Here is a 17,000-nt window from a genome sequence, read left to right as displayed (position 1 = left end):
GGTCTCTTGTAAACAACATATGTATGTGTTATGCTTTCTTATCCAATCATCTACTCTGTGTCTTTTTATCGGAGCATTCAAACCATTCACATTTAAGGCGATAATTGACATGTACTTATTTATTGCCATTTTTGTTTACTGTGGTTCTCTTTTTCTTCCTATTTCTTCTACAAATTATAGCAGTCCTTTTAGCATATCTTGCAGTGCTGTTTGGTGTTAATATATTCCTTTAGCCTTTCTTTGTCCGGGAAGCTCTTTATTTGACCTTCTATTTTGAATGATAGCCACGGGATAGAGTAGTCTTGGATTCAGATCCTTGTTTCATGATCTTGATTACTTCATGCCACTCCCTTCTGGCTTGTTGTGTTTCTGTTGTGAAGTCAGCTGAGAGCCTTATGGGGTTTCCTTTGTAGGTAACCTGTGGCTTATCTCTTGCTGCCTTTAGGATTCTCTTTGTCTTTAGTTTTTGGCATTTTGATGACTGTGTGTTGGCGTGGGCCTGTTTGGGTTCTTCTTATTTGGGGCTCTCTGTGCATCTTGAACTTGAATGCCTTCTTCCTTCAACAAGTTAGGAAAGTTTTCTGTCACTATTTCTTCAAATATATTCTCTAACCCTAGCCCATTTTCTTCCTTTTCAGGAACTGCTATGATGCAAATATTATTACATTTCCAGTTGTCCCACAGTTCTCTTAAGCTGTCTTCCTGTTTTTTAAGTGTTTTTTCCTTTTGGTTTTATGATTGGTTGATTTTTTTCTACCCCTGTCTTCTAATTCACTGATCCAGTCCTCAGCGCACTCTGCTCTGCTGGTTAGTCCTTCCAATGTGTTCCTAATTTCTGCTATGTCATTCTTCATTTCCACTTGGTTATTTTTCAGTGTTTCTATATCTTTACTCATGGTGCTGATGTCCTTACTCATACTGTTTAGCTTCCTCAAGATCATGCCTCTGAACTCTTCCTTTTATAATTTGCTTAGCTGCATTTCATTGATCCCATCTTCGATAGAGTTCTCTTGTTTTTTCATTTGGGACTTGTTTCTTTGTTACACCATTGTGGCTATCTCAGTGGGTTTTGGAGCCTGCCAAATTTTCCCTGTTTGTGTTGGTGTTCTGCTGTTGTCCCTCTACTGGGTTTGGATGAGCCTGAGTGGACCCACGTTAAACACCACTGTCAAGTCTTACTTTCCTGCATGATTTGCAAGCCCACAATGGTTCAGTTATCATCTAGCTTTTTCCTGGATGCTTGTGGTCTCAGTTACTCAGTGCCTTGGAAAGTAGCCTTGGTGTTCTGTATAAGAGGATTTGCAGAAGGTAGGATAGATGCTGGTTGTTAATGAGCTTCAATTAGCATTTCTTTGCCTTACCTGGGAAAGGCTGAATATTCGAGGTGGGGGCTGCTGTTTCTCCCCATAGCTCTGGGAAGGAGCACACTGACCTTTGTCCTTTGTGGCCTCAACTCAGCCAAAATTCTGAGTGCCCTCCAAATCCCAGGTGTACCCATGGAGTTAAATTCCAGTCTGCCCTCCCTCTTCTGTAGCCCCCAGGTGAGTGGCTGTGGCTATTTTAGCACTCTGTCCAGGCTCTCTGAGCTGTGGAGCAGGCTTGGTCTTTATTCCCCAAGGGCACTGCTCACAGCTAAGACTGCTACTGTCCATGGGCTCCCAGCCCGCCAACCTCTTGCACGTGCTCAGATCCTACCAGTGTCCCTGGTTTTATGGTCCTGTCTTGCTGCTTTTCTTTTGCTTTTTTTCCGAGTATTTGTCTTTATTTTAGTTGTAATTCCCATTTGGTCCTGGGAGATCATCTGTGAGTCTTCCATTCACTCCACCTCCATTTTCGCATCCTGTACGCCTATCTCTTATGCAGGTATGTCGCACAGGCCTGTCTGGTGCTCCTGCACCCTGCAGGTCCCGTGGGTAACTGGATGGCACAGTCCCTTTTGGGATCTGGCTCTATGCCTCTGTTAAGGGCTGCTGGATCACACAGGCTTGTCTGGTGCTTCAGCACCCAGCAGGTCACACAAGTAACTAGATGGCACAGTCCCTGCTGGGTTTCCCAGGCCTCTCTTGTGCTTTAGCACCCCGCAGGTTCCGAGGGTAACTGGATCGCACAGTCCCTGTTAGGTTGCAAAGTCTTCTCTGTTGCCCCGCATCCTGCAGGTCCTGTGGGCAGTCAGCTGGATCACACCAGTCCCTCTAGCACTCTGGCTTCCCACAGCTCTTGTGAGCTGCTGGATGGCACAGGCCTCTATGGAGCCCCACGTACCACCCCTGGCAGTTGGGGAGTACTGCTGCCCTGTGGGGCTCAACTCCTGCTTAGCTTTTGCTGTAGTTTTGGGGGATGGGTCTCAGCTGCTGGTCTGTGCTTCTATTGCCTGGGGATGGATGTCTGTTCCCCAGCCTCTGTTGCTGGGGGTATATCTCAACTCTGATCTTGGCTGCTACTGTGGGGGATGGTGCTGGGCTCCCGGCTATTTGAGGCTTCCGCGACCAGCACCTTGGGAGCTCCACTACTGTGCACTGGTCTGTGTTGACACAGAGTGTCCACTGGTCCGCTGGTGCCAGGTGTGCTGGTGGGCTCAGGTTGCTGGGCCCTAGCCGCTCCCACTGCCTCCTCCCAGGGAAGACCCGAGATCTTCCAAAATGTTGGGACCTTTCTGTGGTGCAGGGAGAAGTGCCCTGAAGAGCCGCTTATGGAGGTAGCTTGCCCTCCATCCACAGCATAGGAACCTTCTGCTCTGTGTCTCTGCACTGCTCGGGTTTGGTCATCCACCTTCACGTCACTCACACTCTCTCACACACTCACTCACTCTCTCACACACTCATCCTCCCTCCAGTCCTACCCGCTGGCATCTTCTCCTCTCCTCTAGGTCCAAGATACAGAATTAAAAAAAAAAAGTTTTTCAGAGAAAAGAGATACATTATACAGGTTAAAAATGTTAAGGTTAATGACTTATTTCCCATTAGAAAAAAAATTAGTCCGAAATACAATGGAGTGATATCTCTAATGTGTGGTGGAATAGTGCTATCAACAAAAATTCTTAATGAATTCTTAAGGGTACTTTTAATCTATGAAAGGATATTTACATACAGATACACACAAAATATCTATAACTAGCATCATACTTAATAGATGAAAAAATATGTTATTGTTTTCTGAGGTTATAGGCAAAATAAAGGTCTACGTGCATTCAACTAAGATTCAATTACCTTACCTCATATTTTCTCAATTCTGTGCTAAATTTTCAGATTTATTTAAATTATACATAACTTTTAAAAATTTTGTAAATTATATTGTTAGGATTGTTAAATTACATTGTTTAAATTATTTTTATTCAAATTACATTATTAGGGTTGCTAAGATATATTTTGAAAGGATGCATATTTTCTGTGATAGAAGTCCTCTTGATATTTTAGAATGACAGCATAAATTGGGAAAGATGGCCATTTTCAATCACTTTGTTTTGGGGGCACTCTAATAAATCAGCTTATACTAAAATTTATCTTTTTTATGATTTTAAGCATTTTTATTTGAATAAGATAAATAAATCTTAAAGTTTACTTAACTTTACCAAAAAGTTTTTTTAATAAATTGCTTTTGTAAAAATAATAGAGTAAGAAATGTTGCTGTTAATGAAGATGATTTGGATTACCAGGGAACATGCAAACCTTATGTAAAAAAAATTTTTTTTTTTATCCTCACCCAAGGACATTTTTCCATTTTTTTTGTTTGGATAGAGTGGGAGGGAAAGAGAGGAAGAGAGAGAGAAACATAGATGTGAAAGGGACAAACTGCAACCGAGGTACATGCCCTTAGTGGGAACTGAACCCAGGTTTCTCGGGCCCACAGGCCAATGCTCTAACCACTAAGCCAAACAAGCCAGGGCCTTATTTTAAAATTTTTAACATGAAATTATGTCATATTTTACAATAATTTTGTATGACAAGGTTCTTAAATATGTTTTATTTTTATATAGTACTAAATACTATATTTTTAAAGAAAGGATTTATAGTGCCATATACAATCCACATTATTTATGATCACATAAGTTATTGTATATGGTTGATTTGAACTTCTAATCTGCAGTGACCACTACTCTGATAGAGACAAATTAGATTTCCAGAGTGCATTAACCACAAAAGATTTTATATATTTATTTCTTGATTGATGAAATCTGTCTTCCTATCCCTCAAAGTGGTAGAGTTTGGAAATATTGCTTCTGAGACTAAAGAGGATAGTAATTATAATTTGATTTATGGAATTATAAATTATGGAAATTTGAGAAATACAAAAATAAAAATAAAATATTAGTCTGTAATTTTACTACCTAGGAGTAATTATAGGTAACATTTTAAAGTATATTTTTTCAGTTTTGTTTTCTATATATTTGTGTAACTAAATACATATGTGTATAATATTGGGCTCATATTCTTCATGCAGGTTTTGTCTCATCCCACCAATATTGTGACAATGATTTCATTTCTTATCTCCAATGCCATTTTTCTCTTCAAAACTCTGAAAAGAGAATCTTTTCTCTATCCAGTATTATTTGTCTTCTGTGATAAAGCTTTAAAAGCCATACTTTAAAATACAATTTATTGGGGTGACATTGGTTAATAAGATTATATAGGTTTTGACTATACATTTCTATGATACATGTTCTGCTATTGCCTTGTGTGCTCACCACCCAAATTCAAATCTTCTTCCATAATCATATATTTGACTCCCTTTTCTCTATACTATTCCCTCAAGCCATTTCTCTCTGATATTTTTAAATGTCTGTGTGTATGAGTTTTTGTTTATTTGTTTTTGTTTGTTCATTTGTTGCTTTCAGGTTTATATCCCACATATGAGTGAAATTATAAGGTCTCTTACTTTTTCTGTCTGACTTATTTTGCTTAACATGTATTCTCAAGCAAGATGAAATAAAAGCCACACTTTTAACTAACCATTCAACATCATTACCTCCCTTATTGCTAGTTTTTACTAGCAAGACAGCACAGGTATTCTCTTAAAAAAAAAAGAGTTATGTGATTTATATGAAGAAAATACAAGAAATAATAAAATTAACAACTGCCTTACTCTTCTATAGAAGAAAGAATATTATACATGGCGTTTATATCACCATTTTATAATACATATTTTCCCTTAAAAGTCTAGTCTGAACATTTCCTTGTTTTTGTTTTTAAATAATTCTTTAGGAAACACTGAGGCATAATTCCCAAGTAATGCATAAATGTATTCTTACCGTACAAGTTGTTCAATGGTAACCAGTGTTGAGTTGGTATATATTCAAAAGAACATTGTTTCATGTTATACACAATTTTCTCTATTGGTTTTTTTTTTCACTCTATACTATGTTTTGTAAGTCCTTTCATGTCATTAATTGTCTACATCCTAATCCCCAAAAGCTGTGAATATGATCTCTTACATGGCAAAAGGAACTTTGCAAATGTGATTAAGGATGTCGAGATGGGTAGATTATCTCAGATTACTCTAGATGAGTCCAATGTAGTCACAAGAATCCTAAAAGATGTAAAGGGAGCAGGTCAGAGTCAGAGAGACTGGAAGATGCTCTACTGCTGGCTTTTAAGATGGTAGGAGGACCACAAGCCACAGAATGCAGGCAGTCTCTAGAAGCTGAGAAAGCAAGCCAACAGATTCTACCTTAGTGCCTTTAGGAAGAATGCAGCCCTGATGACACCTTGATTTTAGCCCAGTGAGACCTATATTTGACTTCAGACTTCTAGAACTATAAAATAATATGTTCCTGTTGATTATTTGTGGTATTTGGTTACAGCAGCAATGGGAAACTGATATAACCATGTTGGTCTATATCATTTGGAGGGAGGAGCAGACATTTTATTGCAAATAAGTGTCCTAATTTATATAGCTATTCTATATTTGTATAACTTTCTGAGTTTTCACATTTAGAGAAAAACGTATAAACATCCTTATCTATATATGGTTTTAAACAGGTGCTAGTATTTATTTAGGGTGATTAAATAATACTCATGCCCTGGCTGGGTGGCTCAGTTGGTTGGAGCATCATTCCATATACCAAAGGGTTTGATTCCTGGTCAGGGCACAAACCTGGGTTATGGGTTCGATCTCTCCCAGGCACATATGGGAGGCAACCAATTGATGTTTCTCACATCAATTTCTCTCTCTTTCTCTCTCTCTCTCTCTCTCTCTCTCTCTCTCTCTCCATCCCTCCTTTACTTTCTTTCTCATATCCTCAAGTGAGGATTAAAAAAAAAATTATACTTGCTATTGCGTTTAGAAAGATAATCTTCTTCCTTATGTCAAATGCTCATAAAATGCAATTAAACTTCATGTTTAGCCATAGGCTAGTATTAAAATAATGAACTGAAGAATAATATCTGGGATTTATGAGACTATTCTAAATAATATTCTCCAGGATAACATACAACAACCTATATTTTATAATCTCAATCTGCTGGATCAGGTCAATTGATAAAACAATTATTCATCCTCAGATTTTCAAAACTTAAACTACTACCATATGACTAAATATGTGCTCTTTATGCCCAAATTATGTTTTTCAAAGATAAGACAAAATAAGGCAGTATTATTTCTAGTGTGTCTTTTAGTTATGGATAGAAACCCAGGCGTCACTGTCTAAACATGACTTGGGCAATGTGAGGTGGAGGGTGGGGCATCTGTAATACTCTCAACAATAAAGATAAAAAAAAAACAAAACACCTAATGGAAAAGCCGTTTTGGTAGGTAACATTGTTGCAGTTTTCCTAGGCCACTTCATGTTTCATGGAAAAAATTTTTGTGCACCTTCTCAATCTTTTAGCAAAAATGGTGACCTTTAGTTTTTGCACCTTGATAACTAGAACTTAGAATAAGACTTAATAGATTGCTTCTGGGTTTTTTGGGTGTGTGTGGGGGGGCGGTGGGAGGAAATAATGGGAATAAAATCTGTGGTTAAAAATAGAAAAAAATCTATCAAAGACTATACACATATTAAGTATTAATAGATACTGACAAATAATTCTCCCTGTCTTTGCCTGTGGAGATATGGTTTATGTGGTGGGTCACTGTTTCTCCATATCACTGTTTTCAGTGCCATAATAGTGAAAACCAGCCCACTAAAGGGAATGTTTTATTGCTATATGACTTAGCATCATTTGATCAGGAAAGTCTAAATGAATGGTTTGACTAATTAAAGAAGAATCCCTTTTTAGTTTGTTTAAATGTAAAGGTGGTCAGATATTTATATTTGCTAGGAACCTGTGAAAATAAAAATTTTAATTGCCATGGATTTCATGTTCTTACCCATACTTGACAAACTAAACTCAAATCCAGTCTCATTTCTAGTGAGTGCTCATCTTAGATAATTATTAACTGTTGTATGTTATGTGAACACATTAGTAGGAAGAAATTTTAACTCAGCTATTAATTTTGATTTCAACTAAAATGAATAATATTTGTATAAACCCAAACCTATCTGCAGTAATATATTTGTTAAATTGTTCTGTGGATACAGTGAAATACATAGTTTCAAGCTGACCTAGTGCTTGTGGGATCATAGTAACAAAAAATCAAAACATATTATCCCATTTGTTAGATCTATGATCTTGGTGTAATTTACACATTTCTCTTTGAAATCAGGAAGAAGTCCTAAGTCTATGTCTCTTGAAAACACCCTTTAATTTAGAATTTCATCTTGTTAACAGTATTTTTGCCTTTCCTATTTACTGAAATGCTTATGGTTTATGTATGGTACTTCTGAAAGTTTCAAACTAATGACATTGGCAAGCATGATAGAAAATTTAATAAAATATATAAATGGCAGAAATACATTAATTTAATACAAATCATAGAATAATATTTGAATGAGTCATTTATAGGTATGACCCAGGGCACTATAAAACTCTACAATGAGACTTATTCTCAGATGCATCTTCATTCTTGGAAATTAAAGGCTATATTTCATTTTTAAAAATATAAATCAGAACTTAAGCAGAATTTATTGGCTTTCCCAGTTGCCAAAGACTAACAGTATCATTTCCATAAACTCACATAATGAAACTCTATGATGCAGACATCAGGCATACTGAGCCAACATGAGCCAAAAATGAGAGAATTTGAATTCACATGATCACAAGTCCAGGCAAACTAGTCCCCCAGCCCCCCAAAAAATCTTTGAATATTATGAAATTAGGAATATATTATTGTGGTCCTCTGGAAAAAAATTGAAGATTGCGAATGATAGTCTGATCCTGAAGTTTTGAAATGCTGTTGACATTCGTCAATTGTACTGAGAGGTATTTCCAATGCTTTTGGATAAAAATCCTTGTGTTTTTTGTAATAATGTGCTTTATTCATTTGTTTGCTAAGTGAACAGAAATTGGCTGTGTCAAGAACTCTAAGTGCCCTTGACAATAAGCATTACATTTGTCATAGTTTTATCATGTTGTTTAGTTACAGATGAAGTCCCTTGCTTCACATTATGTAAGTCAAATAGTCATGTTGCAGCCTCATGCATTATATGATGTATTGTACATTTAGAGGAAGCACATAAAATCCCTTTCCCTCTACATCTGAATATACTTCGTACTCAGTGATTCTTGGCCGTAAGGTGAAGATTTGATTTTATGTGTTTCTTTAATTTTCTGCATTACCATATTATTCAGTATCATCTGTTTTGGGCGTTTCTCTCTCCATTTGCTGGCAGAGTCGATTGCAAAATAGACCTATCCATTATTTAATACAATTCCCCAGGCTTCTTTCTCACTGATCCTGGGACCCTTATCACATTACAGTTGTGATTGTGTTCATCCTCTTCTTTGCCTTCAGATTAGAAACCCATGTTATTTATCTTTGTAGTCTTCCCCTGATCCATTACTTGGCATGAATCCTACCATATCCAATTGTATAGGTAGGTTGCGTGCTACACAACAGTAGAGGGAGCCATTTACATTGTGGTACATGTAAATGTACCCCTAGAATTAAGCAATAAACAACCTTTACTCTAGGCATGGTGTCCCTGTAGTAGATTTGATTTATATCTACTGATGCAGAGAAAGGCTAACTACCTGGTTATTTACTGGTAAAAAAATGTCAGCAAGCCTTTTTCATTCTTCTTTATCTGTAGTTATATTCAGACTCTAAATATGTTATACCAGCAGGGGAATGTGTTTTCCTGTACCATTTGGTGTTGGTTTTGATATACAGAAACCAACTTTGCCCAAGTTGAGCACCAGAAGTATTGTTGTTTTTTTCATGGTTGGAGAAGGTTCTGTGTAGTACTTAGAATCAAAGGGAGAATTGAAGAAGCAGGCATCAAGAAAAACAGTGAAAGGAAAGGGGAGGGGGATTAAGAAAAAAAAAAAAAGGAAAGTTAAGAAAGAAACCCTAGAAATCTTAACTACTGGGTTTGGATGATCCAGGGCCATTTATATTCTCTTACTATATCATCCACTTTAGATTATCTGAAAAAAATATTAAGTATCAATTTCAGTCACTGTGAAGATTTTATTTAGGTAGTTATGCAGTCTTTTAAAGAGTCTGGTAAAACTAGATTTATGGTATAAAGTATAATAATAGAATAAGACCCATATGGCTAATTTCTATATATATTAAGATCTAATGTTAACAATAAAGATATGTTTCACTATGCTCAATTACTATATGGTTCATCACAAATTGGTTCATTTCCTTTAATTATGTGATAATCTGGCTGACTAGATGATCAGAAAGTGTTCCCATTCGTAGGCAAATAGAAATTATAGGAAAAAATGTAATAAAATCCTTTTATATGCACAGTTAAGCCAAAAACAAAGAGGGCTCTGGCAAAAAAAAAAAAAAAAAAAAAAAAAAAAAGGTAGTAGGCTTCTTAGCTAATGTGATTGCTGCCCTGAAAAAGGGTCTCAAAAATCTGGGTTCTTGAATTTAGCTCCTGGGTGAAGAAAAACCTATGAGGTTTTGCAAAGTGGGGAAGTGGAACTAAAATGATGAGATACAGCCAGAACTTGTAGATACCTACACCTTTAATGAAAATGTGATCTGGTAAGATCTCTGCAAACAAACACAAGTTGTCAACGGGAAGCATTCTATCTCAACTATAATTCCAGGTTAGGAATAAACAGCACCCCCGGTATTCACTATCATGAATATCATTCTGCCTTTGAAGCACTTAGTGAAAGCCTATGCAAAACTGCTCTGCAGTGGCCCTCTTTGAACTTTATACTACACAAGACATCCATAAATGAGTTCTACTGAATGAGTTCACAGTAGAATTCCAGAACTCAGAAATGACAACATCTTCCATTGTAAAAGCCAAGAATCATGATAAAGAATTAAAAATAGAACGGGAGGAAAAATGGCGGCGGAGTGAATGGAGCTACACAGACCATCTCCCAGGACCAAACTGGATTTACAATGAAAATAAAGGCAAATCATCAGGAAGGGGCAACCTAAAGACACCTTGGAGGACCACATAACCAGGGACACCGACTCAATCATGGTAGGCTTGCAAGGACGCGAAAGGGGGCCCGGAGCCCATGGTCCCCAGCGGCCTGGGCGGGGACCAGGGGACTCGGCAGGAAGTTTCTGCTACCGGCTCGGATGCGACCCAGCCTGAGTCCTGCGAACTGTGCTGCCTGCTAAGCCCTCAGCTGGTGCCGCACGGACTGGCTGTGACCAGGGGACTCGGCGGGATGCTGCTGCCGCCTCGGCTGTGACCCCGGCTGAGTCCTGCGAATTCTGTGTGATAAGCCCTCGGCTGGTGCCGCACGGACTCGCTGGACCAGGGGACACTGCTGGAAGCTGCTGCCACCTTGGCAGTGTCCCGCTACCGCGGCTTAGTCCTGGGGCTTCTGCTGAGTGCAAAGCCCTCGGCTGGTGCCACAGCTGCGGACGCCCTTGACTGGAAGCAGCGCCCTCCGGTTAAAAGTCCCAGGTGGCTCCATGACGCAGAGTCTAGACAGAGGCTAAATTGGCAGCAGCCACTCACCTTGGGCTCCCGCAGAGGGAAGGCAGACTGGACTGGAACTGTGTGGGGACACTCGAGTTTTGGAGGGTACTAAGAGCTTTCGCTGAGTGCTGCCAGGCAGGACTGTGGTCATTTTACTCCTTCCCAGGGCCCTGGGGAGAGGCGGAGGCCCCTCCTTCAGAGATTCAACCCCACCTGATGGCCATTGAAATGTTAATTGAGGCCCAGTAACAACCAGCAGCTGCCCCACCCTTGAGAAATCCTCTTACACTGAGCACCTGAGGGAGTTTTTCAGGCAACTCAGAAACCAAGGGTCTTCAGGTGACCTCTACTAAAAGCCTCCAGGCAAAAAAGCAGGAGAAATGGGAAGAAAAATAGAACCATGCTAAACAAAAAATGGCAATAAATAAGTACATATCAATAATCACCTTAAATGTAAATGGATTGAATGCTCCCATAAAAAGACGCAGAATAGCTGATTGGATAAGAAAGCATGACTCATCTATATGTTGTTTACAAGAGACCTACCTCACAACAAAAGACTCACATAGATTGAAAGTGAAGGGATGGGAAAAAAATCTTCCAATCAAATGACAAAAAAAGCTGGGGTAGCAATACTCATATCTGATGTATAGATTTCAAAATGAAGGCTATAACTAGAGACAAAGAAGGCCACTACATCATACTGAAAGGATCTATCCAACAGGAAGATATAACCTTGATAAACATATATGCACCCAATATAGGAGCACCAAAATATATTAAAAAACTTCTGGAGGACTTCAAAGGAGAAATCGATAGCAATACAATTATAGCAGGGGACTTCAACATCCCGCTGACATCACTGGATAGATCCACTAGACAAAAAATTAGCAAGGAAACCATGACTCTAAATGAAGCACTAGACCAAATGGATTTAATAGACATCTACAGAGAATTACACGCCAAACTACAGAATTCACATTCTTCTCAAGTTTACGTGGGACATTCTCAAAGAGAGACCACATGTTAGGGCACAAACTAAGTCTCTACAAGTTCAAGAAGATTGAAATCATATCAAGCATCTTCTCAGATCACAATGGCATGAAACTAGAAATCAATTGCAAGAAGAACATACAGAGACATTTGAACACATGGAAGCTGAATAGCATGTTACTAAACAATGAATGGGTCACTGAGGAGATCAAGGAAGAAATCAATGACAACAATGAAAGTGAAGACACAACAACACAAAGTCTATGGGATGCAGCGAAAGCAGTTCTGAGAGGGAAGTTCATAGCACTACAGGCCTACCTCAAAAAACAAGAAAAATGTCTAATAGACTATCTAAGCTCACAACTTAAAGAACTACAGAGCAAACAAAAAGAAAACCCCAGAGCAAGTAGAAGGAAGGAATTAGTAAAGTTCAGAGCAGAAATAAACAACATAGAGACCAAAAAAAAAAAAACAAAAAAAAACATTTCAATGGATCAATGAAACAAAGAGCTGGTTTTTTGAAAAGATGAACAAGATTGACCGACCCTTGGCTAGACTCAATAAGAAACAAAGAGAGAGAACCCAAATACACAAAATCAGAAATGAAAGAGGAGAAGTAACAACTGACACTACAGAAATACAAAAGATTGTTAACAACTACGATGAACAATTATATGGCAAAAAATTCGACAATCTAAGCAAAATGGACAAATTTCTAGAAACACATAGTCTCCCAAAACTGGACCAGAAAGAGATAGAAAACTTGAAAAGACCAATAACAACAGAAGAAATTGAAGATGTAATCTAGACTCTCCCAGCAAACAAAAGCCCAGGCCTGCATGGCTTCATGGGGGGGTTTTACCAAACATTCAAAAAACTAATACTCATTCTACTCAAACTATTTCAAAAAAATTCAAGGAGAAGGAAGACTTACAAACTCGTTTTATGAGGCCAGCATAATTCTAATTCCAAAACCAGAAAAAGACACTACAAGAAAGAAAACTACAGGCCAATATCCCTGATAAATATAGACGCCAAAATCCTGAACAAAATACTAGCAAATCGGACCCAGCAATACACCAAAAAAATTATCCACCAAATAATGACAGTTTCACTTCCTCCTTTCCAATTTGGATTCCTTTCATTTTGGTCATTATCCACCATGACCAAGTGGGACTCATCCCAGGGATGCAAGGCTGGTACAATATTCGCAAATCAGTAAACGTGATACACCACATAAATAAAATGAAGAATAAAAACTACATGATCATATCAATAGATGCCGAAAAAGCCTGCGACAAAATCCAGCATCCATTTCTGATAAAAACGCTCAGCAATGTGGGAATAGAGGGATCATATCTTGACATAATAAAGGCCATATATGAAAGACCTACAGCCAACATACTACTCAATGGGCAAAAACTAAAAGCATTTCCCTTAAGAACAGGAACAAGGCAAGGATGCCCACTTTCGCCACTCTTCTTTAACATAGTACTGGAAGTCTTAGCCACAGCAATCAGAGAAGAAGAAAAAACAAAAGGGATCCAAATTGGAAAGGAGGAAGTGAAACTCATTATTTGCAGATGACATGATGCTATACGTAGAAAACCCCAAAGACTCCATCAAAAATTTACTAGACTTAATAAATGAATTTGGCAAAGTATCAAGATACAAAATTAACGTCAAAAAATCGATGGCATTCTTATACACCAATGATGAACTGAAAGAAAGAGAAACTAAGAAAACAATCCCATTTACCATTGTGGTAAAAAAAATTAAGATACCTAGGAATAAACTTAACCATAGAAATAAAGGACCTATTTGCAGGTCATTAAAAAAAGAAATAGAGGAAGATATAAAAAAGTGGAAGCACATACCCTGTTCACGGATTGGAAGAATTAACATCATTAAAATGTCCATATTACCCAAAGCAATCTATAGATTCAATGCAATCCCCATCAAAATACCAATGGCATACTTCACAGAATTAAAACAAGTACTTCAAAAGTTCATACGGATCCAAAAAAGACCTCGAATAGCCATAGCAATTTTGAAAAGGTAGAACAAAGTTGGAGGGATCTCATTACCAGATTTCAGGTTATACTACAAAGCCACCGTAATGAAAACAGCCTGATACTGGCACAAGAACAGGCATATAGACCAGTGGAACAGAACAGAGAACCCAGAAATGGACCCAAAGCAATATGCTCAATTAATATTTGACAAAGGTGGAAGAGCATACAGTGGAGTAAGGACAGCCTCTTTAATAAATGATGCCGGGAAAATTGGACAGCTACATGCAGAAAAATGAAACTAGACCATCAACTTACACCCTACACAAGAATAAACTCAAAATGGATAAAAGACTTAAATGTGACTCATGAATCCATGAAAATCCTAGAAGAAACTGTAGACAACAAAATTTCAGACATCATACGCAGCAGACTTTTCACTGATACATCCCCTAAGGCAATAGAAACAAAGGAGAAAATGAACACATGGGACTACATCAAACTCAAAAGCTTCTGCACAGCAAAAGATACAGTCATCAAAACGGAAAGGCTACCCACTGTATGGGAGAGCATAATTGCCAATGATATATCAGAGAAGGGGTTAATTTCCAATACATATAGAGTGCTCATACAACTCCACAAAAGGAAGACAAAGAACCCAATCAGAAAATGGGCAGAGAATCTAAATAGACACCTCTCCAAACAGGACATACAAGTGGCTAAGAGACATATGAAGAAATGCTCATCATCACTAATCATCAGAGAGATGCAAATTAAAACAACAATGAGGTATCACCTCACACCTGTCAGAATGGCCACCATCAACAAATCATCAAACAACAAGTGTTGGCGAGGGTGTGGAGAAAAGGGGACTCTAGTGCACTGCTGGTGGGAATGCAGACTGGTGCAGCCACTATGGAAAACAATATGGTGTTACCTCAAAACATTAAAAATTGAACTTCCATTTGACCCAGTAATCCTGCTTCTAGGAATATACCCTATGAAGCCTGAAACACCAATCAGAAAGAATATATGTACCCCCATGTTTGTAGCAGCACTATTTACAATAGCTAAGATCTGGAAACAGCCCAAGTGTCCATCAGTAGACGAATGGATAAAAAAGCTGTGGTACATATACACAATGGAGTACTAAGCAGATGTAAGAAGAAAGATTGCTTATCCTTTGAGACTACATGGAGGGACCTGGAAAGTATCATCCTAAGTGAAACAAGCCAAACAGTGAAATACAAGTTTCATATGATCTCACTTATTTGTGGAATATAATGAACATAACAGTCTGAGGAATGGGGTAGTCCCAGAGACGTGGAAGTGGGGTACAGACTGACAATCCCCAGAAGAGGGGGTGGAGGGGGAGAGATAAACCACAGAACTTATATGCATGTATGCATGAACAGTGGACATGGACAACAAACTGGGGAAAGGGCAGGGAGGGGGGGGGAGGGGAGGATTCAGTGGGGGAAAAAGGAGAAACATCTGTAACAAAAATTAATTAAAAAAAAAAAAAGACTAGACAAACCCCCCCCCCAAAAAAAAACAAAAAGAAAGAACTTAGGTAAACAATACAATCTCAAGAAAAGCAGAAGTTAAAAATATTCAATAGAAAATTGACAGAGAGTGAAATATAAAAGGAAATAAAATATAAATTAAGTCACAGTTATGTATGATGATAATGTAAAGATCTTTTTACACTTTTAATTTGCAATGTAAACAGTACAGGACATGACTGAAAATTAAGGGGTAGTGCAGAGATTCTTTCTATATTCATGCCATATGAATACCTTTATATAAAACAAAATTTAAAGAAAAAAAGAATTAAAAATAAAAGCTGACAAGAATTGTAAAAGCATAATATGATGTTGAAAAACACAAAAAAATTTAAATATTAGAATAAGATGGTTTAGGAAAAGGAACCACTGAGTTGAAAATTGAGGAAAAACGTCTATAAAAAGTGTATTTGTAATTAAAATATGAATTTATTAGGTGAAAATCAGATTAGGTACAGTGGAAGGGAGCACTAGAGGATTGCATGATAGATCTCAGGGAATTCTCTCAGAAGGCTTCATAGAGTGGTTAAGAGGTGGAAATACAAAACGATGCTTGAGAGTTACAGACATTAAAATGAGGACAGACATGCACCTGAAGGAGTTTCAGGAGAAGAGAGTAGGAGAATGTGAAAGGAATTAACTAAATAGAAAATTATAAGAATTTTCATGTGTTCATGGATCTTTTTATTGAAAAGCATACCGGTGCCAAAGAAGATAAATAAAAACAAAATCGGTATATAGACATCTGGGTAGGACTGTAGAAGTACACAGACAAAAATAACCTTCAAATTAACCAGAAACCATGATGTATGCCAGTTATAACTCAATAAAAAAGATTAACCTGAAAGCAAGTGTATGGAAAAAGAACAAGGTGATTGTAGACTTCTAGTCTATATTTATAAGTGCTAGAAATTCTGCTTTCAGATAGTGTGCCTCAGAAGTTTATACTTTGCTGTGGAATGCTCTCCATGATATAGTAGTCAAATAAAGAGCAAATTATAAAATATTATTCATGGTTAAATCCAAGCTATGTTAAAAAAATAAATTCTTTATGCCCTATTAGAAAAATTATCATTCTTTTAAAATTTTGCCAATCCGATGATACAAAATTTTATGTTGTTTTAAATTGTATTTCTTTTTAAAGAAGCAATCATTTTAATTTTTTTATATATTTTTTATTGATTTTAGAGAGAGAAGAAGTGAGAGCAAGAGAGAGAGACATCGATGAGAGATAACATCAATTGGTCACCTCCCGCATGTCCCCACTGGGGATCGGGCCCACAACCTGGGCATGTGTCCTGACCGGGAATCAAACCAGTGACATCTTGGTACATGGGTCGATGATCAACCACTGAGCCACACCGGCCGGACTAAATTGTATTTCTCATGTTTAAATCTTCAGTCCGGAAATTATTTTTGAGTCATGTGAAGTAGAGATTTTATAATATTTTTCATACAGGAAGCCATGTCTCAGTACCAAAT

At 37.7% G+C, this 17,000-nt stretch overlaps 1 protein-coding gene across 1 annotated transcript in view; it reads left to right on the top strand.

Annotated features, from left to right (window-relative positions):
• Nucleotides 1–17,000, top strand: part of ADAMTS19 (ADAM metallopeptidase with thrombospondin type 1 motif 19) — a 316,590-nt gene that overhangs the window by 98,573 nt on the left and 201,017 nt on the right. The gene's annotated exons all lie outside the window — the stretch shown is intronic.

The sequence above is a fragment of the Molossus molossus genome, unplaced genomic scaffold (assembly GCF_014108415.1).
Source record: "Molossus molossus isolate mMolMol1 unplaced genomic scaffold, mMolMol1.p scaffold_m16_p_4, whole genome shotgun sequence".
Lineage (NCBI taxonomy): Eukaryota > Metazoa > Chordata > Mammalia > Chiroptera > Molossidae > Molossus > Molossus molossus.
The sequence above is the reverse complement of the archived record's forward strand: the minus strand, read 5'-3'. Positions and strand labels throughout refer to the sequence as shown.